At 44.5% G+C, this 23560-nt stretch overlaps 5 long non-coding RNA genes across 16 annotated transcripts; all 5 read right to left on the bottom strand.

The window, feature by feature from the left end:
• Positions 1–5014: 5014 nt before the first annotated feature.
• Positions 5015–22139, bottom strand: LOC128077017 (uncharacterized). 12 transcript variants are annotated; one of them, XR_008204784.1, is made up of 4 exons: positions 21562–22139; positions 20418–20737; positions 8067–8284; positions 5015–5289 (listed from the first exon to the last, which is right to left on the bottom strand). It is a non-coding gene; the product is annotated as an uncharacterized LOC128077017 (long non-coding RNA). The 12 variants fall into 12 exon arrangements; XR_008204783.1 differs by lacking the exon at positions 20418–20737 and adding an exon at positions 19434–19753; XR_008204782.1 differs by lacking the exon at positions 20418–20737 and adding an exon at positions 17606–17925.
• Positions 8777–9232, bottom strand: LOC128077021 (uncharacterized). Its single transcript, XR_008204791.1, has 2 exons — positions 9036–9232; positions 8777–8866 (listed from the first exon to the last, which is right to left on the bottom strand). It is a non-coding gene; the product is annotated as an uncharacterized LOC128077021 (long non-coding RNA).
• Positions 11692–12147, bottom strand: LOC128077024 (uncharacterized). Its single transcript, XR_008204794.1, has 2 exons — positions 11951–12147; positions 11692–11781 (listed from the first exon to the last, which is right to left on the bottom strand). It is a non-coding gene; the product is annotated as an uncharacterized LOC128077024 (long non-coding RNA).
• On the bottom strand, positions 13496–13951 carry LOC128077023 (uncharacterized). Its single transcript, XR_008204793.1, has 2 exons — positions 13755–13951; positions 13496–13585 (listed from the first exon to the last, which is right to left on the bottom strand). It is a non-coding gene; the product is annotated as an uncharacterized LOC128077023 (long non-coding RNA).
• LOC128077022 (uncharacterized) lies at positions 20910–21365 on the bottom strand. The gene is made up of 2 exons (XR_008204792.1): positions 21169–21365; positions 20910–20999 (listed from the first exon to the last, which is right to left on the bottom strand). It is a non-coding gene; the product is annotated as an uncharacterized LOC128077022 (long non-coding RNA).
• Positions 22140–23560: the final 1421 nt, after the last annotated feature.

Genomic DNA, 23560 nt, shown 5'->3' with positions numbered 1-23560 from the left:
AGTCCCTCGTTCTTGGTGCAAAAAGACAAAGGAACCCCTTTTAAAAGAAAAAATGCAATGACTCCAAAAACATTACTTAAATGTACCTCATCCGTTTGTAGAGGGCGACTCTGCAACTTAGCACAGCCTGCAGCTTGTGAGCCCCCACAGCAATTCCATAACAGTCTGCAGTTGGTGAATGACTGGACCAGCTACACAGTTTTCTAGGCAACTGCCTTGGAACACGGAGCAATTCTGACACCTTCTGGCTGCTGCTCGGTATTACACATATATTACTTGTGTATCCGCACACACACAGACCTCGACTCACTTCATAGCTCATTTTGTTCATCAGATCTAGTAGGCCAAAAACAATAGCAGCAATGAAGCAAACAGCATCTTCTACTTATTAGCTTATCCCCATCATTTCAAATCAAGCCAGCAGGTATGGCAAGAGCATGTACAGAATTTGAGAACTACATCTCTACACGAGAACTAAGAAATCTCTCACTAGTATTGGAAAAATCATAGCACATACTTCACTTATTCTGGATGGGGTTTTGAGCAACCTGGTCTAGATGGAGGTGTCCCTGCCTGTTGCAGGGGTTGGAACTAGATGATTTTAAGGGTCCCTTCCACACTAAACTGTTCTTTAATTCTAAAGCCCATTCCCAGCGCGTGACCAAAAGATTCATAATAGTGATAACTTAACCCTTTTCATCCAAGGAGAACAGTGCTTCAGCCTACACTCTCAGTCTCACTGCAAAGGTGAGTAAATGAACCTCACAGCTTTCCAGAATGCTACATGAGCCTAATTCCTGCCATTTTATGGGGACAGAAGACTTAAAACCAGGAATCTGTAAAAGCAATTAGCTACTCTGTGGAATAAGACAAGTTAAACAGCTAAAGAAAGCCACCGAAGTAGTTTAAAACATTGTAAGTAAAAAGTAGAAAGGAAAAAACACAAAAGATACTTCTTTTTTCATGTGTCACGAGGCATCGTCATTTTTAAGTTCATTAATACTCAATGATTATACACCTGATATTGCAGCAAAAATAATACTGGCCCAAAGATAAAGAAGAAACCCTAGCACGCAGAGCTCATTGTAATAGTCCCACACTTGCACACAAAGGCAGAAAACACTCAGTGTCCTTTTAAGTCCTAAGAACAGCTTTGATGAATTTTGTATAGGGGAACATAGAAGAAAAGTCTGCCTTTCTTTTAAGTAGGATTTAAGACAATGCCTACAATGAGGCTTGTGATAATTAACACCTTGCAGGCATGTATTTAGGCTATTTTCCTCATCCAACCTTACCCAAAAACAAAAGATGAAGAAATAACTGTTTTCAGACAATTTATTTGCATACAAATAAATTGTTTTCTTCTTAAGTCATGTATTTAGAAAATTTTTTTCCCCTTAAGGTCATGATTCACACCTCAAGAACTTACACATACAATACACTTTAAATATTACGCTCTGAGAAGAATAAGTGGTTAAGGAAATCATCCTCATCCAGTACTATTAAGATAGTTATCTCCAAATCACTACTACTACTAGAAAGCACAAAATTAGAACTGCTCCGACTGGAGAAACACAAATAAACACTCAAATTTCATTAACATCAATCAACTCGACATTTCCAAGCTTTTGGACCCCAACATGAGAAGATGTGATCCCCATCCAACAAAAGGAACAACCTCTCATACAAAGCTGGTTCAGGTCTCCGATAAACTGATCTCAGAACTTATCACCCTCACTCCACCACACAAACAAACAAACGAAACAGAAAATTACAAAACACTCACATACCTATAATAACTTTACATAAACTATCAAGCTTATCAATATAAAAACAACAGATAAATCTACTTACGCATACATCTATACAAACATACATATATCCCACCCTCTAAGAAAAGAGCATTACATAGCATTACATAACATTATATAGGCAGCTCTTACTAATAGCCAGACCAACACCACCTTCATTAACCAATTAAGTCTCCTAATTAACCAATTATGTTTCACTTTATCTTATAAAATCCTCTGTGGGATGCTAGCTTCTTCTCATGGAAAATATTCTTCTTTGTATAGAAAACAAAGATAGAGGGGGATAGCATCATAATAGAAATCTCAACATATTTTAGGAATGTAAAAGGAGATATTGCAATACTGTAAATAAACAACCAAAAGAAGCATTTGAATATCTGCTTTTGGTTGTATATGGAGCTTTATGGATCAGGATGTAAGGAAGGATACAGCTGTGTAATGTTATGAGGGGGTTACCAAAAGCTCCCTTACCAACAAAACAAAGAAGGTAAGGTTCTTTCTAGGCAAGTAGGAGCTGCCTTTTCTCCTCGGAACTGGTACTTACAGGAAGAACTGACTCTAAACTGGTATCTGCTGGAGGGAGAATGGACCTTGCAGGAGTGCACTGATGATAACTTGTCCCAGTGGAAGAAGAGCTGCTCTGCAGGACTCTGTGCTCCCTGAGGAAGCAAAGCTCACAGGCAGCCTTGGTTGTAGTGCTTGTCTGCTCTCAGGCAGGCTGCAGCTGTTGGCATGCTAAACCTGACCCCTGTGTAGTGCATGGAGCAGGGTGCACCTTCTGCTTGTAGAAAAGGCTGCTTATTTCTAAGGGCTGCTATTTAGCACAGTTCCCCCGGTAGCCAGGGTTCACGTGTGTCAGAATGCTCCACGGAGCAGCGGGTTCCTTCCCTCAGTCCTAGTGAGGTGGAACGCAGTCCCTTAGTTGCTCCTCTAGGGCAGTTCTCAGGGAATGCCGAGTTTCCCAGCTGACCCGAGGAGGGGCAATGCAGGGCCGCGCACGCGGTGCTTTGCACCTGGCTGTAGCTGAGAGCCTTTCTCTCCCTCACTCCTTCCCTTGCAGGTTCTCTTGCGTGCACTTGGGAAGATGGCAATACGAGATAAAGCGTCTCTTTTCCTTTTAGCGTTCTCTCGGTTACTTTTCCCTTCCTCATAAAGAGCAAAAGGAACATACAGCAGCAAAAATTACAGCTGCAAAGATGCGCGAGCGCCACTACGTGCTTCGTCTCCGCTCCCTGCACGCAGCGGTATCGCTGCTGGAGCTCGAGCACGCGCGGCACCGAGCCGTCTGCCTCACGCCCCTCTGCTAACAGCCGAGCGGGAAAGCCGACTGCATCGCGCCCCTTTCTCTCCTTGTTCTCCGACGCCCGCCTGCAGCCGCACCGCAGCCAGCGCCGCGGGACGCCCGAGCGGCGGAGAGAAGGCGCACTCCGCCCCCTCCCGGGAGCCAAGTCCCAACATGGCGGCCCCCACGGATCGCTGCCGATGCCCTCCCTCAGGGCGGGGCCTTTGGCGCAGTCCCGGCGTGCCCCGCGAGCCAGTCGCTTCGCGCCTGGCCGGTGGCTGCATGTTCGCCCCCGCCAGGCTCCGAGTGGGAGCCGAGCGGCTGTCCCGCCACGTCCCCAAGAAGCAGCAGCAGCCTGCGGGGGGCAGCAAGGAGGCGGACCAGAAGAAGAAGGAGAAGATCAGGGAGACGAGGCTGGCGGGCCGCTGCCTGCAGTTCCACGCGGCTCCGGGCGGCCTTCATCGGCCTTGGGGCCGGGCTTGCGGGCCGCCTCCGCCGCTCATCCGGCGGGGCCGCAACGCGGGGCGCCGCTGCGGGTGGGAGCCCGGGGTGCGAGAGTGTGTGTGTGAGATGAGCGTAGTTGGACTGATGCGTACACAACAGCTGGAAGAAGGAAGTAAGGAACGAGTACGAGGGGAGGCCGCTGCCGCAGGCCGGGTGTTACCTGCGCTAAGCCGCCCGCCGCCGGGCTGCAGCCGCACGGCCGCCAGATCCCGTCCCTGTGTCTTCTGTTATGTGACACGGTGTGAGTGGCAACAGGGTGACCTGGGAGTTGTTTCCTCCGTAGCTCTTCTAGGATAGATTTATATTTTACTGTTACGGTTTCCAGAGGTGTGTTTGAACGGAGGTATTATTGCCAGATGAACATCTGGCATTTCCTTGTGACAGGAGGGGAAAAACCCTGCCGTCACATCCCCGGCACAGATAGGTTTTATTATTCTATGTTTCGCTTGGAAAGATAGCTTGTTTCAGATGCATGTGTGAGGGGAGCCATCTTCTTAATTAGCTTTCTGAAAAGGTTTGGTGTGGAAGCCTTATTGCTTGAAGTCTAGTGCTGTTGAAAATCTCCAAGTAATTTTGTCAGGACGGTATCTCTGATAAAAGATTATATTCGCGATTGCAATGGCGGGCGTCCTGCAAGCGGGAGCGCGCCTATGGACGCATCATGACAGCCTTTAGACCCTGTTTTCTCCCCCTTGCCTCCCCCCCTCCCCTGTTTCCCCACTGGCTGTGTACTCCAGGTTCACAATCTTACAGAAGGTTTACATTTGCTATTTACTAGTTAATTTATTTATTATCTGGTGTCAGTCAGCAGCCATCCTGTTGTTTCCAAGTCAGTGCTCTCCTCGTATTGATACGGTGATTTTCTTTCAAGTCCTCGTTAAAGAGCACTGGGGGGATGATGCCAGGCCTCAAAGATTGAACTACGAACCAGGCTGGATCCATGCTGGTGACTATCTCACTCTCTCTGCCTACAAAGACTCCTTGCTTCTTCTTTTCTGTCTTATCTATCGCCCTTAATCCCTTCCCCATTACTCTAATTCATCATAGCATCCATCTTCCCCTTCCCTATCTCCATAATTAAGATTTATAATAAACTGGTCCGAACAACTATCGAACCATTAAAAGATTTTATACTGTCTCATTGTGTTGCTTTGATTTTTTTGCTTTACCATATTCTTCCAGCCCAAGCCCTTGTTCTACTTGTAATATTTTCCCCCGGTTTCCTTTGCTGTTTTTCTTTCCCTTTTGCCTTTGTATACTGCTCCTTTGGATTTGCTTTCTACTGCTTATTTTTCTTTCTGATTGGTTTTTTGTCTTTCCGTTTATTGTCTCTGTTTCCATTGGTCACATTGGTTTGCTTTCCTTTGTTCCCTTCGTTTTGCTTTCTCTACTGCTCCTTTTCCTTTGCTGTGCTTTGTTCATTTCATCTTTGTTTGTTTTTTTCGGTTTGCTTTCCTTTTGGTTGTTCATTCTGTTCCTTGGCTCTTGGTTTTCGGGCATTGCTTTGCTTTGCCCAACTTTCAAACTTGCTTCTTGACTTTCACTCTGGTTTACTTTTTTTTTCCTCCATGTTCTCCCCTTAGATTTTGTTAGCTTTTATATTGTCTCACTGTGTTGCTTTGAATTTTTTGCTTTGCCATATTGTTGCAGTCAACGCCCTTGCTTTTTTTTGTACTTTTTCCCTTTACTTTGCTCTTTTCCTTTTGGCTTTTGTTTCCTGCTCCTTTGGCTTTGCTTTCTAGTGCTTATTTTTCTTTTTGGTTGGTTCTTTTTCTTTCCAGACCATGCCTTTGCATTCTGGTAGTATGCCTTCTCTGTTCTAATCTTTTCCTTTTGCTTTCATTACGTTCTTCCTCCTTCCTCGTCCCCATGGCTGCTTCCTTCCTCTTACGTTGCCTTTACTTACCTGTAGTTGGCGTTCTGGATGGTTCATTTTTACATCCTCCCTGTCCTTGCCCCTGTCCTCAGTGTGGACTTGAGGCTTTTCTTCAGATGCCTGGCAGCATCCGTGCCCGGTAGCTACCCTGACCTCCTCCTCGGCATGACCACCAGCGCTTTGCCTTCCTCCAGAGAGATGTTTTGTCCTGCTTGCAGCCGCAGACTCCTCCACGGGCACCAGCTGAGGACGTGCATCTCTGCTGGAGGTGGCAGCATGCCCAGTAGCTACCCTGACCTCCTCCCAGGCACGGATGGTGAGTTTTTGCCGGCACCGCAGTCTCTGGTCACCTTTGCTTTGCTGTCTCATTGAATCCGATTGCTTTGCTGTTCTGTTGGTGGGCTTTGGTTCTTTGTCTTTCCGTTTATTGTGTCTGTTTTTCCATTGCATCACATTGGTTTGCTTTCTTTTTTCTACTTGGTTTTGCTTTCTCTACTGCTCCTTTTCCTTTGCTCTGCTTTGTTCATTTCATCTTTGTTTGTTTTTTTTGGTTTCTTTCCTTTTGGTTGTTCATTCTGTTCCTTGGCTCTTGGTTTTCGGGCGTTGCTTTGCTTTGTCCTACTTTCCAATTTGCTTGTTGACTTTCATTCTGGTTTAATTTTTTTTTTATTTCCTTGTTCTCGTCTCAGATTTTGTTAGCTTTTATATTGTCTCACTGTGTTGCTTTGAATTTTTTGCTTTGCCATATTGTTGCAGTCAACGCCCTTGCTTTTTTTTGGTACTTTTTCCCTTTACTTTGCTCTTTTCCTTTTGGCTTTTGTTTCCTGCTCCTTTGGCTTTGCTTTCTAGTGCTTATTTTTCTTTTTGGTTGGTTCTTTTTCTTTCCAGACCATGCCTTTGCATTCTGGTAGTATGCCTTCTCTGTTGTCATCTTTTCCTTTTACTTTCATTAGATTCTTCCTCCTTACTTGTCCGCATGGCTGCTTCCTTCCTCTTACCTTGCCTTTACTTACCTGACGTTAGCCTTCTGGACGGTTCATTTTTACATCCTCCCTGTCCTTGCCTCTGTCCTCAGTGTGGACTTGAGGCTTTTCTTCAGATGCCTGGCAGCATCCGTGCCCGGTAGCTACCCTGACCTCCTCCTCGGCATGACCACCAGCGCTTTGCCTTCCTCCAGAGAGATGTTTTGTCCTGCTTGCAGCCGCAGACTCCTCCACGGGCACCAGCTGAGGACGTGCATCTCTGCTGGAGGTGGCAGCATGCCCAGTAGCTACCCTGACCTCCTCCCAGGCACGGATGGTGAGTTTTTGCCGGCACCGCAGTCTCTTGTCACCTTTGCTTTGCTGTCACATTGAATCCCATTGCTTTGCTGTTCTGTTCGTGGGCTTTGGTTCTTTGTCTTTCCCTTCATTGTCTGTTTTTCCATTGCATCACATTGGTTTGCTTTCTTTTTTCTACTTGGTTTTGCTTTCTCTACTGCTCCTTTTCCTTTGCTCTGCTTTGTTCATTTCATCTTTGTTTGTTTTTTTTGGTTTGCTTTCCTTTTGGTTGTTCATTCTGTTCCTTGGCTCTTGGTTTTCGGGCGTTGCTTTACTTTGCCCTTCTTTCATACTTGCTTCGTGACTTTCACTCTGGTTTACTTTTTTTTTCCTCCATGCTCTCGCCTTAGATTTTGTTAGCTTTTATATTGTCTCACTGTGTTGCTTTCAATTTTTTGCTTTGCCATATTGTTGCAGTCAACGCCCTTGCTTTTTTTTGGTACTTTTTCCCTTTGTTTACTTTGCTCTTTTTCTTTTCCTTTTGGCTTTTGTTTCCTGCTCCTTTGGCTTTGCTTTCTAGTGCTTATTTTTCTTTTTGGTTGGTTCTTTTTCTTTCCAGACCATGCCTTTGCTTTCTGAAAGTATGCCTTCTCTGTTCTCATCTTTTCCTTTTACTTTCATTAGATTCTTCCTCCTTCCTCTTACCTTGCCTTTACTTACCTGACATTAGCCTTCTGAACGGTTCATTTTTACATCCTCCCTGTCCTTGCCTCTGTCCTCAGTGTGGACTTGAGGCTTTTCTTCAGATGCCTGGCAGCATCCGTGCCCAGTAGCTACCCTGACCTCCTCCCAGGCACGGATGGTGAGTTTTTGCCGGCACCGCAGTTGTCACCTTTGCTTTGCTGTCACATTGAATCCCATTGCTTTGCTGTTCTGATCGTGGGCTTTGGTTCTTTGTCTTTCCGTTTATTGTGTCTGTTTTTCCATTGCATCACATTGGTTTGCTTTCTTTTTTCTACCTGGTTTTGCTTTCTCTACTGCTCCTTTTCCTTTGCTCTGCTTTGTTTATTTCATCTTTGTCTTTTTTTGGTTTCTTTCCTTTTGGTTGTTCATTCTGTTCCTTGGCTCTTGGTTTTCGGGCGTAGCTTTGCTTTGTCCTACTTTCCAATTTGCTTGTTGACTTTCATTCTGGTTTAATTTTTTTTTTGATTTCCTTGTTCTCGTCTCAGATTTTGTTAGCTTTTATATTGTCTCACTGTGTTGCTTTCAATTTTTTGCTTTGCCATATTGTTGCAGTCAACGCCCTTGCTTTTTGTTGTACTTTTTCCCTTTACTTTGCTCTTTTCCTTTTGGCTTTTGTTTCCTGCTCCTTTGGCTTTGCTTTCTAGTGCTTATTTTTCTTTTTGGTTGGTTCTTTTTCTTTCCAGACCATGCCCTTGCATTCTGGTAGTATGCCTTCTCTGTTCTCCTCTTTTCCTTTTGCTTTCATTACGTTCTTCCTCCTTCCTCGTCCCCATGGCTGCTTCCTTCCTCTTACCTTGCCTTTACTTACCTGTAGTTGGCGTTCTGGATGGTTCATTCTTACATCTTCCTTGTCCTTGCCCCTGTCCTCAGTGTGGACTTGAGGCTTTTCTTCAGATGCCTGGCAGCATCCGTGCCCGGTAGCTACCCTGACCTCCTCCTCGGCATGACCACCAGCGCTTTGCCTTCCTCCAGAGAGATGTTTTGTCCTGCTTGCAGCCGCAGACTCCTCCACGGGCACCAGCTGAGGACGTGCATCTCTGCTGGAGGTGGCAGCATGCCCAGTAGCTACCCTGACCTCCTCCCAGGCACGGATGGTGAGTTTTTGCCGGCACCGCAGTCTCTTGTCACCTTTGCTTTGCTGTCACATTGAATCCGATTGCTTTGCTGTTCTGTTGGTGGGCTTTGGTTCTTTGTCTTTCCGTTTATTGTGTCTGTTTTTCCATTGCATCACATTGGTTTGCTTTCTTTTTTCTACTTGGTTTTGCTTTCTCTACTGCTCCTTTTCCTTTGCTCTGCTTTGTTCATTTCATCTTTGTTTGTTTTTTTTGGTTTGCTTTCCTTTTGGTTGTTCATTCTGTTCCTTGGCTCTTGGTTTTCGGGCGTTGCTTTGCTTTGCCCTTCTTTCATACTTGCTTTGTGACTTTCACTCTGGTTTACTTTTTTTTTCCTCCATGCTCTCGCCTTAGATTTTGTTAGCTTTTATATTGTCTCACTGTGTTGCTTTCAATTTTTTGCTTTGCCATATTGTTGCAGTCAACGCCCTTGCTTTTTTTTGGTACTTTTTCCCTTTGTTTACTTTGCTCTTTTTCTTTTCCTTTTGGCTTTTGTTTCCTGCTCCTTTGGCTTTGCTTTCTAGTGCTTATTTTTCTTTTTGGTTGGTTCTTTTTCTTTCCAGACCATGCCTTTGCTTTCTGAAAGTATGCCTTCTCTGTTCTCATCTTTTCCTTTTACTTTCATTAGATTCTTCCTCCTTCCTCTTACCTTGCCTTTACTTACCTGACATTAGCCTTCTGGTCGGTTCATTTTTACATCCTCCCTGTCCTTGCCTCTGTCCTCAGTGTGGACTTGAGGCTTTTCTTCAGATGCCTGGCAGCATCCGTGCCCGGTAGCTACCCTGACCTCCTCCTCGGCATGACCACCAGCGCTTTCCCTTCCTCCAGAGAGATGTTTTGTCCTGCTTGCAGCCGCAGACTCCTCCACGGGCACCAGCTGAGGACGTGCATCTCTGCTGGAGGTGGCAGCATGCCCAGTAGCTACCCTGACCTCCTCCCAGGCACGGATGGTGAGTTTTTGCCGGCACCGCAGTCTCTTGTCACCTTTGCTTTGCTGTCACATTGAATCCCATTGCTTTGCTGTTCTGTTGGTGGGCTTTGGTTCTTTGTCTTTCCGTTTATTGTGTCTGTTTTTCCATTGCATCACATTGGTTTGCTTTCTTTTTTCTACTTGGTTTTGCTTTCTCTACTGCTCCTTTTCCTTTGCTCTGCTTTGTTCATTTCATCTTTGTCTTTTTTTGGTTTGCTTTCCTTTTGGTTGTTCATTCTGTTCCTTGGCTCTTGGTTTTCGGGCGTAGCTTTGCTTTGTCCTACTTTCCAATTTGCTTGTTGACTTTCATTCTGGTTTAATTTTTTTTTTGATTTCCTTGTTCTCGTCTTAGATTTTGTTAGCTTTTATATTGTCTCACTGTGTTGCTTTCAATTTTTTGCTTTGCCATATTGTTGCAGTCAACGCCCTTGCTTTTAGTTGTACTTTTTCCCTTTACTTTGCTCTTTTCCTTTTGGCTTTTGTTTCCTGCTCCTTTGGCTTTGCTTTCTAGTGCTTATTTTTCTTTTTGGTTGGTTCTTTTTCTTTCCAGACCATGCCTTTGCATTCTGGTAGTATGCCTTCTCTGTTGTCATCTTTTCCTTTTACTTTCATTAGATTCTTCCTCCTTACTTGTCCGCATGGCTGCTTCCTTCCTCTTACCTTGCCTTTACTTACCTGACGTTAGCCTTCTGGACGGTTCATTTTTACATCCTCCCTGTCCTTGCCTCTGTCCTCAGTGTGGACTTGAGGCTTTTCTTCAGATGCCTGGCAGCATCCGTGCCCGGTAGCTACCCTGACCTCCTCCTCGGCATGACCACCAGCGCTTTGCCTTCCTCCAGAGAGATGTTTTGTCCTGCTTGCAGCCGCAGACTCCTCCACGGGCACCAGCTGAGGACGTGCATCTCTGCTGGAGGTGGCAGCATGCCCAGTAGCTACCCTGACCTCCTCCCAGGCACGGATGGTGAGTTTTTGCCGGCACCGCAGTCTCTTGTCACCTTTGCTTTGCTGTCACATTGAATCCCATTGCTTTGCTGTTCTGTTCGTGGGCTTTGGTTCTTTGTCTTTCCCTTCATTGTCTGTTTTTCCATTGCATCACATTGGTTTGCTTTCTTTTTTCTACTTGGTTTTGCTTTCTCTACTGCTCCTTTTCCTTTGCTCTGCTTTGTTCATTTCATCTTTGTTTGTTTTTTTTGGTTTGCTTTCCTTTTGGTTGTTCATTCTGTTCCTTGGCTCTTGGTTTTCGGGCGTTGCTTTACTTTGCCCTTCTTTCATACTTGCTTCGTGACTTTCACTCTGGTTTACTTTTTTTTTCCTCCATGCTCTCGCCTTAGATTTTGTTAGCTTTTATATTGTCTCACTGTGTTGCTTTCAATTTTTTGCTTTGCCATATTGTTGCAGTCAACGCCCTTGCTTTTTTTTGGTACCTTTTCCCTTTGTTTACTTTGCTCTTTTTCTTTTCCTTTTGGCTTTTGTTTCCTGCTCCTTTGGCTTTGCTTTCTAGTGCTTATTTTTCTTTTTGGTTGGTTCTTTTTCTTTCCAGACCATGCCTTTGCTTTCTGAAAGTATGCCTTCTCTGTTCTCATCTTTTCCTTTTACTTTCATTAGATTCTTCCTCCTTCCTCTTACCTTGCCTTTACTTACCTGACATTAGCCTTCTGGACGGTTCATTTTTACATCCTCCCTGTCCTTGCCTCTGTCCTCAGTGTGGACTTGAGGCTTTTCTTCAGATGCCTGGCAGCATCCGTGCCCGGTAGCTACCCTGACCTCCTCCTCGGCATGACCACCAGCGCTTTGCCTTCCTCCAGAGAGATGTTTTGTCCTGCTTGCAGCCGCAGACTCCTCCACGGGCACCAGCTGAGGACGTGCATCTCTGCTGGAGGTGGCAGCATGCCCAGTAGCTACCCTGACCTCCTCCCAGGCACGGATGGTGAGTTTTTGCCGGCACCGCAGTCTCTTGTCACCTTTGCTTTGCTGTCACATTGAATCCCATTGCTTTGCTGTTCTGTTGGTGGGCTTTGGTTCTTTGTCTTTCCGTTTATTGTGTCTGTTTTTCCATTGCATCACATTGGTTTGCTTTCTTTTTTCTACTTGGTTTTGCTTTCTCTACTGCTCCTTTTCCTTTGCTCTGCTTTGTTCATTTCATCTTTGTTTGTTTTTTTTGGTTTGCTTTCCTTTTGGTTGTTCATTCTGTTCCTTGGCTCTTGGTTTTCGGGCGTTGCTTTGCTTTGCCCTTCTTTCATACTTGCTTTGTGACTTTCACTCTGGTTTACTTTTTTTTTCCTCCATGCTCTCGCCTTAGATTTTGTTAGCTTTTATATTGTCTCACTGTGTTGCTTTCAATTTTTTGCTTTGCCATATTGTTGCAGTCAACGCCCTTGCTTTTTTTTGGTACTTTTTCCCTTTGTTTACTTTGCTCTTTTTCTTTTCCTTTTGGCTTTTGTTTCCTGCTCCTTTGGCTTTGCTTTCTAGTGCTTATTTTTCTTTTTGGTTGGTTCTTTTTCTTTCCAGACCATGCCTTTGCTTTCTGAAAGTATGCCTTCTCTGTTCTCATCTTTTCCTTTTACTTTCATTAGATTCTTCCTCCTTCCTCTTACCTTGCCTTTACTTACCTGACATTAGCCTTCTGGTCGGTTCATTTTTACATCCTCCCTGTCCTTGCCTCTGTCCTCAGTGTGGACTTGAGGCTTTTCTTCAGATGCCTGGCAGCATCCGTGCCCAGTAGCTACCCTGACCTCCTCCCAGGCACGGATGGTGAGTTTTTGCCGGCACCGCAGTCTCTTGTCACCTTTGCTTTGCTGTCACATTGAATCCCATTGCTTTGCTGTTCTGTTGGTGGGCTTTGGTTCTTTGTCTTTCCGTTTATTGTGTCTGTTTTTCCATTGCATCACATTGGTTTGCTTTCTTTTTTCTACCTGGTTTTGCTTTCTCTACTGCTCCTTTTCCTTTGCTCTGCTTTGTTCATTTCATCTTTGTCTTTTTTTGGTTTCTTTCCTTTTGGTTGTTCATTCTGTTCCTTGGCTCTTGGTTTTCGGGCGTAGCTTTGCTTTGTCCTACTTTCCAATTTGCTTGTTGACTTTCATTCTGGTTTAATTTTTTTTTTGATTTCCTTGTTCTCGTCTCAGATTTTGTTAGCTTTTATATTGTCTCACTGTGTTGCTTTCAATTTTTTGCTTTGCCATATTGTTGCAGTCAACGCCCTTGCTTTTTGTTGTACTTTTTCCCTTTACTTTGCTCTTTTCCTTTTGGCTTTTGTTTCCTGCTCCTTTGGCTTTGCTTTCTAGTGCTTATTTTTCTTTTTGGTTGGTTCTTTTTCTTTCCAGACCATGCCTTTGCATTCTGGTAGTATGCCTTCTCTGTTGTCATCTTTTCCTTTTACTTTCATTAGATTCTTCCTCCTTACTTGTCCGCATGGCTGCTTCCTTCCTCTTACCTTGCCTTTACTTACCTGACGTTAGCCTTCTGGACGGTTCATTTTTACATCCTCCCTGTCCTTGCCTCTGTCCTCAGTGTGGACTTGAGGCTTTTCTTCAGATGCCTGGCAGCATCCGTGCCCGGTAGCTACCCTGACCTCCTCCTCGGCATGACCACCAGCGCTTTGCCTTCCTCCAGAGAGATGTTTTGTCCTGCTTGCAGCCGCAGACTCCTCCACGGGCACCAGCTGAGGACGTGCATCTCTGCTGGAGGTGGCAGCATGCCCAGTAGCTACCCTGACCTCCTCCCAGGCACGGATGGTGAGTTTTTGCCGGCACCGCAGTCTCTTGTCACCTTTGCTTTGCTGTCACATTGAATCCCATTGCTTTGCTGTTCTGTTCGTGGGCTTTGGTTCTTTGTCTTTCCGTTTATTGTGTCTGTTTTTCCATTGCATCACATTGGTTTGCTTTCTTTTTTCTACTTGGTTTTGCTTTCTCTACTGCTCCTTTTCCTTTGCTCTGCTTTGTTCATTTCATCTTTGTTTGTTTTTTTTGGTTTGCTTTCCTTTTGGTTGTTCATTCTGTTCCTTGGCTCTTGGTTTTCGGGCGTTGCTTTGCTTTGCCCTTCTTTCATACTTGCTTCGTGACTTTCACTCTGGTTTACTTTTTTTTTCCTCCATGCTCTCGCCTTAGATTTTGTTAGCTTTTATATTGTCTCACTGTGTTGCTTTCAATTTTTTGCTTTGCCATATTGTTGCAGTCAACGCCCTTGCTTTTTTTTGGTACTTTTTCCCTTTGTTTACTTTGCTCTTTTTCTTTTCCTTTTGGCTTTTGTTTCCTGCTCCTTTGGCTTTGCTTTCTAGTGCTTATTTTTCTTTTTGGTTGGTTCTTTTTCTTTCCAGACCATGCCTTTGCTTTCTGAAAGTATGCCTTCTCTGTTCTCATCTTTTCCTTTTACTTTCATTAGATTCTTCCTCCTTCCTCTTACCTTGCCTTTACTTACCTGACATTAGCCTTCTGGTCGGTTCATTTTTACATCCTCCCTGTCCTTGCCTCTGTCCTCAGTGTGGACTTGAGGCTTTTCTTCAGATGCCTGGCAGCATCCGTGCCCGGTAGCAACCCTGACCTCCTCCCAGGCACGGATGGTGAGTTTTTGCCGGCACCGCAGTCTCTTGTCACCTTTGCTTTGCTGTCACATTGAATCCCATTGCTTTGCTGTTCTGTTGGTGGGCTTTGGTTCTTTGTCTTTCCGTTTATTGTGTCTGTTTTTCCATTGCATCACATTGGTTTGCTTTCTTTTTTCTACTTGGTTTTGCTTTCTCTACTGCTCCTTTTCCTTTGCTCTGCTTTGTTCATTTCATCTTTGTTTGTTTTTTTTGGTTTGCTTTCCTTTTGGTTGTTCATTCTGTTCCTTGGCTCTTGGTTTTCGGGCGTAGCTTTGCTTTGTCCTACTTTCCAATTTGCTTGTTGACTTTCATTCTGGTTTAATTTTTTTTTTGATTTCCTTGTTCTCGTCTTAGATTTTGTTAGCTTTTATATTGTCTCACTGTGTTGCTTTGAATTTTTTGCTTTGCCATATTGTTGCAGTCAACGCCCTTGCTTTTTGTTGTACTTTTTCCCTTTACTTTGCTCTTTTCCTTTTGGCTTTTGTTTCCTGCTCCTTTGGCTTTGCTTTCTAGTGCTTATTTTTCTTTTTGGTTGGTTCTTTTTCTTTCCAGACCATGCCTTTGCATTCTGGTAGTATGCCTTCTCTGTTGTCATCTTTTCCTTTTACTTTCATTAGATTCTTCCTCCTTACTTGTCCGCATGGCTGCTTCCTTCCTCTTACCTTGCCTTTACTTACCTGACGTTAGCCTTCTGGACGGTTCATTTTTACATCCTCCCTGTCCTTGCCTCTGTCCTCAGTGTGGACTTGAGGCTTTTCTTCAGATGCCTGGCAGCATCCGTGCCCGGTAGCTACCCTGACCTCCTCCTCGGCATGACCACCAGCGCTTTGCCTTCCTCCAGAGAGATGTTTTGTCCTGCTTGCAGCCGCAGACTCCTCCACGGGCACCAGCTGAGGACGTGCATCTCTGCTGGAGGTGGCAGCATGCCCAGTAGCTACCCTGACCTCCTCCCAGGCACGGATGGTGAGTTTTTGCCGGCACCGCAGTCTCTTGTCACCTTTGCTTTGCTGTCACATTGAATCCCATTGCTTTGCTGTTCTGTTGGTGGGCTTTGGTTCTTTGTCTTTCCCTTCATTGTCTGTTTTTCCATTGCATCACATTGGTTTGCTTTCTTTTTTCTACTTGGTTTTGCTTTCTCTACTGCTCCTTTTCCTTTGCTCTGCTTTGTTCATTTCATCTTTGTTTGTTTTTTTTGGTTTGCTTTCCTTTTGGTTGTTCATTCTGTTCCTTGGCTCTTGGTTTTCGGGCGTTGCTTTACTTTGCCCTTCTTTCATACTTGCTTCGTGACTTTCACTCTGGTTTACTTTTTTTTTCCTCCATGCTCTCGCCTTAGATTTTGTTAGCTTTTATATTGTCTCACTGTGTTGCTTTCAATTTTTTGCTTTGCCATATTGTTGCAGTCAACGCCCTTGCTTTTTTTTGGTACTTTTTCCCTTTGTTTACTTTGCTCTTTTTCTTTTCCTTTTGGCTTTTGTTTCCTGCTCCTTTGGCTTTGCTTTCTAGTGCTTATTTTTCTTTTTGGTTGGTTCTTTTTCTTTCCAGACCATGCCTTTGCTTTCTGAAAGTATGCCTTCTCTGTTCTCATCTTTTCCTTTTACTTTCATTAGATTCTTCCTCCTTCCTCTTACCTTGCCTTTACTTACCTGACATTAGCCTTCTGAACGGTTCATTTTTACATCCTCCCTGTCCTTGCCTCTGTCCTCAGTGTGGACTTGAGGCTTTTCTTCAGATGCCTGGCAGCATCCGTGCCCAGTAGCTACCCTGACCTCCTCCCAGGCACGGATGGTGAGTTTTTGCCGGCACCGCAGTCTCTTGTCACCTTTGCTTTGCTGTCACATTGAATCCCATTGCTTTGCTGTTCTGATCGTGGGCTTTGGTTCTTTGTCTTTCCGTTTATTGTGTCTGTTTTTCCATTGCATCACATTGGTTTGCTTTCTTTTTTCTACCTGGTTTTGCTTTCTCTACTGCTCCTTTTCCTTTGCTCTGCTTTGTTCATTTCATCTTTGTCTTTTTTTGGTTTCTTTCCTTTTGGTTGTTCATTCTGTTCCTTGGCTCTTGGTTTTCGGGCGTAGCTTTGCTTTGTCCTACTTTCCAATTTGCTTGTTGACTTTCATTCTGGTTTAATTTTTTTTTTGATTTCCTTGTTCTCGTCTCAGATTTTGTTAGCTTTTATATTGTCTCACTGTGTTGCTTTCAATTTTTTGCTTTGCCATATTGTTGCAGTCAACGCCCTTGCTTTTTGTTGTACTTTTTCCCTTTACTTTGCTCTTTTCCTTTTGGCTTTTGTTTCCTGCTCCTTTGGCTTTGCTTTCTAGTGCTTATTTTTCTTTTTGGTTGGTTCTTTTTCTTTCCAGACCATGCCTTTGCATTCTGGTAGTATGCCTTCTCTGTTGTCATCTTTTCCTTTTACTTTCATTAGATTCTTCCTCCTTACTTGTCCGCATGGCTGCTTCCTTCCTCTTACCTTGCCTTTACTTACCTGACGTTAGCCTTCTGGACGGTTCATTTTTACATCCTCCCTGTCCTTGCCTCTGTCCTCAGTGTGGACTTGAGGCTTTTCTTCAGATGCCTGGCAGCATCCGTGCCCGGTAGCTACCCTGACCTCCTCCTCGGCATGACCACCAGCGCTTTGCCTTCCTCCAGAGAGATGTTTTGTCCTGCTTGCAGCCGCAGACTCCTCCACGGGCACCAGCTGAGGACGTGCATCTCTGCTGGAGGTGGCAGCATGCCCAGTAGCTACCCTGACCTCCTCCCAGGCACGGATGGTGAGTTTTTGCCGGCACCGCAGTCTCTTGTCACCTTTGCTTTGCTGTCACATTGAATCCCATTGCTTTGCTGTTCTGTTCGTGGGCTTTGGTTCTTTGTCTTTCCGTTTATTGTGTCTGTTTTTCCATTGCATCACATTGGTTTGCTTTCTTTTTTCTACTTGGTTTTGCTTTCTCTACTGCTCCTTTTCCTTTGCTCTGCTTTGTTCATTTCATCTTTGTTTGGTTTTTTTGGTTTGCTTTCCTTTTGGTTGTTCATTCTGTTCCTTGGCTCTTGGTTTTCGGGCGTAGCTTTGCTTTGTCCTACTTTCCAATTTGCTTGTTGACTTTCACTCTGGTTTACTTTTTTTTTCCTCCATGCTCTCGCCTTAGATTTTGTTAGCTTTTATATTGTCTCACTGTGTTGCTTTCAATTTTTTGCTTTGCCATATTGTTGCAGTCAACGCCCTTGCTTTTTTTTGGTACTTTTTCCCTTTGTTTACTTTGCTCTTTTTCTTTTCCTTTTGGCTTTTGTTTCCTGCTCCTTTGGCTTTGCTTTCTAGTGCTTATTTTTCTTTTTGGTTGGTTCTTTTTCTTTCCAGACCATGCCTTTGCATTCTGGTAGTATGCCTTCTCTGTTGTCATCTTTTCCTTTTACTTTCATTAGATTCTTCCTCCTTACTTGTCCGCATGGCTGCTTCCTTCCTCTTACCTTGCCTTTACTTACCTGACGTTAGCCTTCTGGACGGTTCATTTTTACATCCTCCCTGTCCTTGCCTCTGTCCTCAGTGTGGACTTGAGGCTTTTCTTCAGATGCCTGGCAGCATCCGTGCCCGGTAGCTACCCTGACCTCCTCCTCGGCATGACCACCAGCGCTTTGCCTTCCTCCAGAGAGATGTTTTGTCCTGCTTGCAGCCGCAGACTCCTCCACGGGCACCAGCTGAGGACGTGCATCTCTGCTGGAGGTGGCAGCATGCCCAGTAGCTACCCTGACCTCCTCCCAGGCACGGATGGTGAGTTTTTGCCGGCACCGCAGTCTCTTGTCACCTTTGCTTTGCTGTCACATTGAATCCCATTGCTTTGCTGTTCTGTTGGTGGGCTTTGGTTCTTTGTCTTTCCGTTTATTGTGTCTGTTTTTCCATTGCATCACATTGGTTTGCTTTCTTTTTTCTACTTGGTTTTGCTTTCTCTACTGCTCCTTTTCCTTTGCTCTGCTTTGTTCATTTCATCTTTGTTTGTTTTTTTTGGTTTGCTTTCCTTTTGGTTGTTCATTCTGTTCCTTGGCTCTTGGTTTTCGGGCGTTGCTTTACTTTGCCCTTCTTTCATACTTGCTTCGTGACTTTCACTCTGGTTTACTTTTTTTTTCCTCCATACTCTCGCCTTAGATTTTGTTAGCTTTTATATTGTCTCACTGTGTTGCTTTCAATTTTTTGCTTTGCCATATTGTTGCAGTCAACGCCCTTGCTTTTTGTTGTACTTTTTCCCTTTGTTTACTTTGCTCTTTTTCTTTTCCTTTTGGCTTTTGTTTCCTGCTCCTTTGGCTTTGCTTTCTAGTGCTTATTTTTCTTTTTGGTTGGTTCTTTTTCTTTCCAGACCATGCCTTTGCTTTCTGAAAGTATGCCTTCTCTGTTCTCATCTTTTCCTTTTACTTTCATTAGATTCTTCCTCCTTACTTGTCCGCATGGCTGCTTCCTTCCTCTTACCTTGCCTTTACTTACCTGACATTAGCCTTCTGAACGGTTCATTTTTACATCCTCCCTGTCCTTGCCTCTGTCCTCAGTGTGGACTTGAGGCTTTTCTTCAGATGCCTGGCAGCATCCGTGCCCAGTAGCTACCCTGACCTCCTCCCAGGCACGGATGGTGAGTTTTTGCCGGCACCGCAGTCTCTTGTCACCTTTGCTTTGCTGTCACATTGAATCCCATTGCTTTGCTGTTCTGTTGGTGGGCTTTGGTTCTTTGTCTTTCCGTTTATTGTGTCTGTTTTTCCATTGCATCACATTGGTTTGCTTTCTTTTTTCTACCTGGTTTTGCTTTCTCTACTGCTCCTTTTCCTTTGCTCTGCTTTGTTCATTTCATCTTTGTCTTTTTTTGGTTTGCTTTCCTTTTGGTTGTTCATTCTGTTCCTTGGCTCTTGGTTTTCGGGCGTAGCTTTGCTTTGTCCTACTTTCCAATTTGCTTGTTGACTTTCATTCTGGTTTAATTTTTTTTTTGATTTCCTTGTTCTCGTCTCAGATTTTGTTAGCTTTTATATTGTCTCACTGTGTTGCTTTCAATTTTTTGCTTTGCCATATTGTTGCAGTCAACGCCCTTGCTTTTTGTTGTACTTTTTCCCTTTACTTTGCTCTTTTCCTTTTGGCTTTTGTTTCCTGCTCCTTTGGCTTTGCTTTCTAGTGCTTATTTTTCTTTTTGGTTGGTTCTTTTTCTTTCCAGACCATGCCTTTGCTTTCTGAAAGTATGCCTTCTCTGTTGTCATCTTTTCCTTTTACTTTCATTAGATTCTTCCTCCTTACTTGTCCGCATGGCTGCTTCCTTCCTCTTACCTTGCCTTTACTTACCTGACGTTAGCCTTCTGGACGGTTCATTTTTACATCCTCCCTGTCCTTGCCTCTGTCCTCAGTGTGGACTTGAGGCTTTTCTTCAGATGCCTGGCAGCATCCGTGCCCGGTAGCTACCCTGACCTCCTCCTCGGCATGACCACCAGCGCTTTGCCTTCCTCCAGAGAGATGTTTTGTCCTGCTTGCAGCCGCAGACTCCTCCACGGGCACCAGCTGAGGACGTGCATCTCTGCTGGAGGTGGCAGCATGCCCAGTAGCTACCCTGACCTCCTCCCAGGCACGGATGGTGAGTTTTTGCCGGCACCGCAGTCTCTTGTCACCTTTGCTTTGCTGTCACATTGAATCCCATTGCTTTGCTGTTCTGATCGTGGGCTTTGGTTCTTTGTCTTTCCGTTTATTGTGTCTGTTTTTCCATTGCATCACATTGGTTTGCTTTCTTTTTTCTACTTGGTTTTGCTTTCTCTACTGCTCCTTTTCCTTTGCTCTGCTTTGTTCATTTCATCTTTGTTTGTTTTTTTTGGTTTGCTTTCCTTTTGGTTGTTCATTCTGTTCCTTGGCTCTTGGTTTTCGGGCGTAGCTTTGCTTTGTCCTACTTTCCAATTTGCTTGTTGACTTTCATTCTGGTTTAATTTTTTTTTTGATTTCCTTGTTCTCGTCTCAGATTTTGTTAGCTTTTATATTGTCTCACTGTGTTGCTTTCAATTTTTTGCTTTGCCATATTGTTGCAGTCAACGCCCTTGCTTTTTGTTGTACTTTTTCCCTTTACTTTGCTCTTTTCCTTTTGGCTTTTGTTTCCTGCTCCTTTGGCTTTGCTTTCTAGTGCTTATTTTTCTTTTTGGTTGGTTCTTTTTCTTTCCAGACCATGCCTTTGCATTCTGGTAGTATGCCTTCTCTGTTGTCATCTTTTCCTTTTACTTTCATTAGATTCTTCCTCCTTACTTGTCCGCATGGCTGCTTCCTTCCTCTTACCTTGCCTTTACTTACCTGACGTTAGCCTTCTGGACGGTTCATTTTTACATCCTCCCTGTCCTTGCCTCTGTCCTCAGTGTGGACTTGAGGCTTTTCTTCAGATGCCTGGCAGCATCCGTGCCCGGTAGCTACCCTGACCTCCTCCTCGGCATGACCACCAGCGCTTTGCCTTCCTCCAGAGAGATGTTTTGTCCTGCTTGCAGCCGCAGACTCCTCCACGGGCACCAGCTGAGGACGTGCATCTCTGCTGGAGGTGGCAGCATGCCCAGTAGCTACCCTGACCTCCTCCCAGGCACGGATGGTGAGTTTTTGCCGGCACCGCAGTCTCTTGTCACCTTTGCTTTGCTGTCACATTGAATCCCATTGCTTTGCTGTTCTGTTCGTGGGCTTTGGTTCTTTGTCTTTCCCTTCATTGTGTCTGTTTTTCCATTGCATCACATTGGTTTGCTTTCTTTTTTCTACTTGGTTTTGCTTTCTCTACTGCTCCTTTTCCTTTGCTCTGCTTTGTTCATTTCATCTTTGTTTGTTTTTTTTGGTTTGCTTTCCTTTTGGTTGTTCATTCTGTTCCTTGGCTCTTGGTTTTCGGGCGTTGCTTTGCTTTGCCCTTCTTTCATACTTGCTTTGTGACTTTCACTCTGGTTTACTTTTTTTTTCCTCCATGCTCTCGCCTTAGATTTTGTTAGCTTTTATATTGTCTCACTGTGTTGCTTTCAATTTTTTGCTTTGCCATATTGTTGCAGTCAACGCCCTTGCTTTTTTTTGGTACTTTTTCCCTTTGTTTACTTTGCTCTTTTTCTTTTCCTTTTGGCTTTTGTTTCCTGCTCCTTTGGCTTTGCTTTCTAGTGCTTATTTTTCTTTTTGGTTGGTTCTTTTTCTTTCCAGACCATGCCTTTGCTTTCTGAAAGTATGCCTTCTCTGTTCTCATCTTTTCCTTTTACTTTCATTAGATTCTTCCTCCTTCCTCTTACCTTGCCTTTACTTACCTGACATTAGCCTTCTGGTCGGTTCATTTTTACATCCTCCCTGTCCTTGCCTCTGTCCTCAGTGTGGACTTGAGGCTTTTCTTCAGATGCCTGGCAGCATCCGTGCCCGGTAGCAACCCTGACCTCCTCCCAGGCACGGATGGTGAGTTTTTGCCGGCACCGCAGTCTCTGGTCACCTTTGCTTTGCTGTCACATTGAATCCGATTGCTTTGCTGTTCTGTTGGTGGGCTTTGGTTCTTTGTCTTTCCGTTTATTGTGTCTGTTTTTCCATTGCATCACATTGGTTTGCTTTCTTTTTTCTACTTGGTTTTGCTTTCTCTACTGCTCCTTTTCCTTTGCTCTGCTTTGTTCATTTCATCTTTGTTTGTTTTTTTTGGTTTGCTTTCCTTTTGGTTGTTCATTCTGTTCCTTGGCTCTTGGTTTTCGGGCGTAGCTTTGCTTTGTCCTACTTTCCAATTTGCTTGTTGACTTTCATTCTGGTTTAATTTTTTTTTTGATTTCCTTGTTCTCGTCTCAGATTTTGTTAGCTTTTATATTGTCTCACTGTGTTGCTTTCAATTTTTTGCTTTGCCATATTGTTGCAGTCAACGCCCTTGCTTTTTTTTGGTACTTTTTCCCTTTGTTTACTTTGCTCTTTTTCTTTTCCTTTTGGCTTTTGTTTCCTGCTCCTTTGGCTTTGCTTTCTAGTGCTTATTTTTCTTTTTGGTTGGTTCTTTTTCTTTCCAGACCATGCCTTTGCATTCTGGTAGTATGCCTTCTCTGTTGTCATCTTTTCCTTTTACTTTCATTAGATTCTTCCTCCTTACTTGTCCGCATGGCTGCTTCCTTCCTCTTACCTTGCCTTTACTTACCTGACGTTAGCCTTCTGGACGGTTCATTTTTACATCCTCCCTGTCCTTGCCTCTGTCCTCAGTGTGGACTTGAGGCTTTTCTTCAGATGCCTGGCAGCATCCGTGCCCGGTAGCTACCCTGACCTCCTCCTCGGCATGACCACCAGCGCTTTGCCTTCCTCCAGAGAGATGTTTTGTCCTGCTTGCAGCCGCAGACTCCTCCACGGGCACCAGCTGAGGACGTGCATCTCTGCTGGAGGTGGCAGCATGCCCAGTAGCTACCCTGACCTCCTCCCAGGCACGGATGGTGAGTTTTTGCCGGCACCGCAGTCTCTTGTCACCTTTGCTTTGCTGTCACATTGAATCCCATTGCTTTGCTGTTCTGTTCGTGGGCTTTGGTTCTTTGTCTTTCCGTTTATTGTGTCTGTTTTTCCATTGCATCACATTGGTTTGCTTTCTTTTTTCTACTTGGTTTTGCTTTCTCTACTGCTCCTTTTCCTTTGCTCTGCTTTGTTCATTTCATCTTTGTTTGGTTTTTTTGGTTTGCTTTCCTTTTGGTTGTTCATTCTGTTCCTTGGCTCTTGGTTTTCGGGCGTAGCTTTGCTTTGTCCTACTTTCCAATTTGCTTGTTGACTTTCATTCTGGTTTAATTTTTTTTTCCTCCATGCTCTCGCCTTAGATTTTGTTAGCTTTTATATTGTCTCACTGTGTTGCTTTCAATTTTTTGCTTTGCCATATTGTTGCAGTCAACGCCCTTGCTTTTTGTTGTACTTTTTCCCTTTACTTTGCTCTTTTCCTTTTGGCTTTTGTTTCCTGCTCCTTTGGCTTTGCTTTCTAGTGCTTATTTTTCTTTTTGGTTGGTTCTTTTTCTTTCCAGACCATGCCTTTGCATTCTGGTAGTATGCCTTCTCTGTTGTCATCTTTTCCTTTTACTTTCATTAGATTCTTCCTCCTTACTTGTCCGCATGGCTGCTTCCTTCCTCTTACCTTGCCTTTACTTACCTGACGTTAGCCTTCTGGACGGTTCATTTTTACATCCTCCCTGTCCTTGCCTCTGTCCTCAGTGTGGACTTGAGGCTTTTCTTCAGATGCCTGGCAGCATCCGTGCCCGGTAGCTACCCTGACCTCCTCCTCGGCATGACCACCAGCGCTTTGCCTTCCTCCAGAGAGATGTTTTGTCCTGCTTGCAGCCGCAGACTCCTCCACGGGCACCAGCTGAGGACGTGCATCTCTGCTGGAGGTGGCAGCATGCCCAGTAGCTACCCTGACCTCCTCCCAGGCACGGATGGTGAGTTTTTGCCGGCACCGCAGTCTCTTGTCACCTTTGCTTTGCTGTCACATTGAA

The sequence above is a fragment of the Tympanuchus pallidicinctus genome, unplaced genomic scaffold, assembly GCF_026119805.1.
Source record: "Tympanuchus pallidicinctus isolate F22 unplaced genomic scaffold, pur_lepc_1.0 scaffold15, whole genome shotgun sequence".
NCBI classification, from domain to species: domain Eukaryota; kingdom Metazoa; phylum Chordata; class Aves; order Galliformes; family Phasianidae; genus Tympanuchus; species Tympanuchus pallidicinctus.
This window is presented reverse-complemented; position numbering and strand designations above follow the sequence as displayed.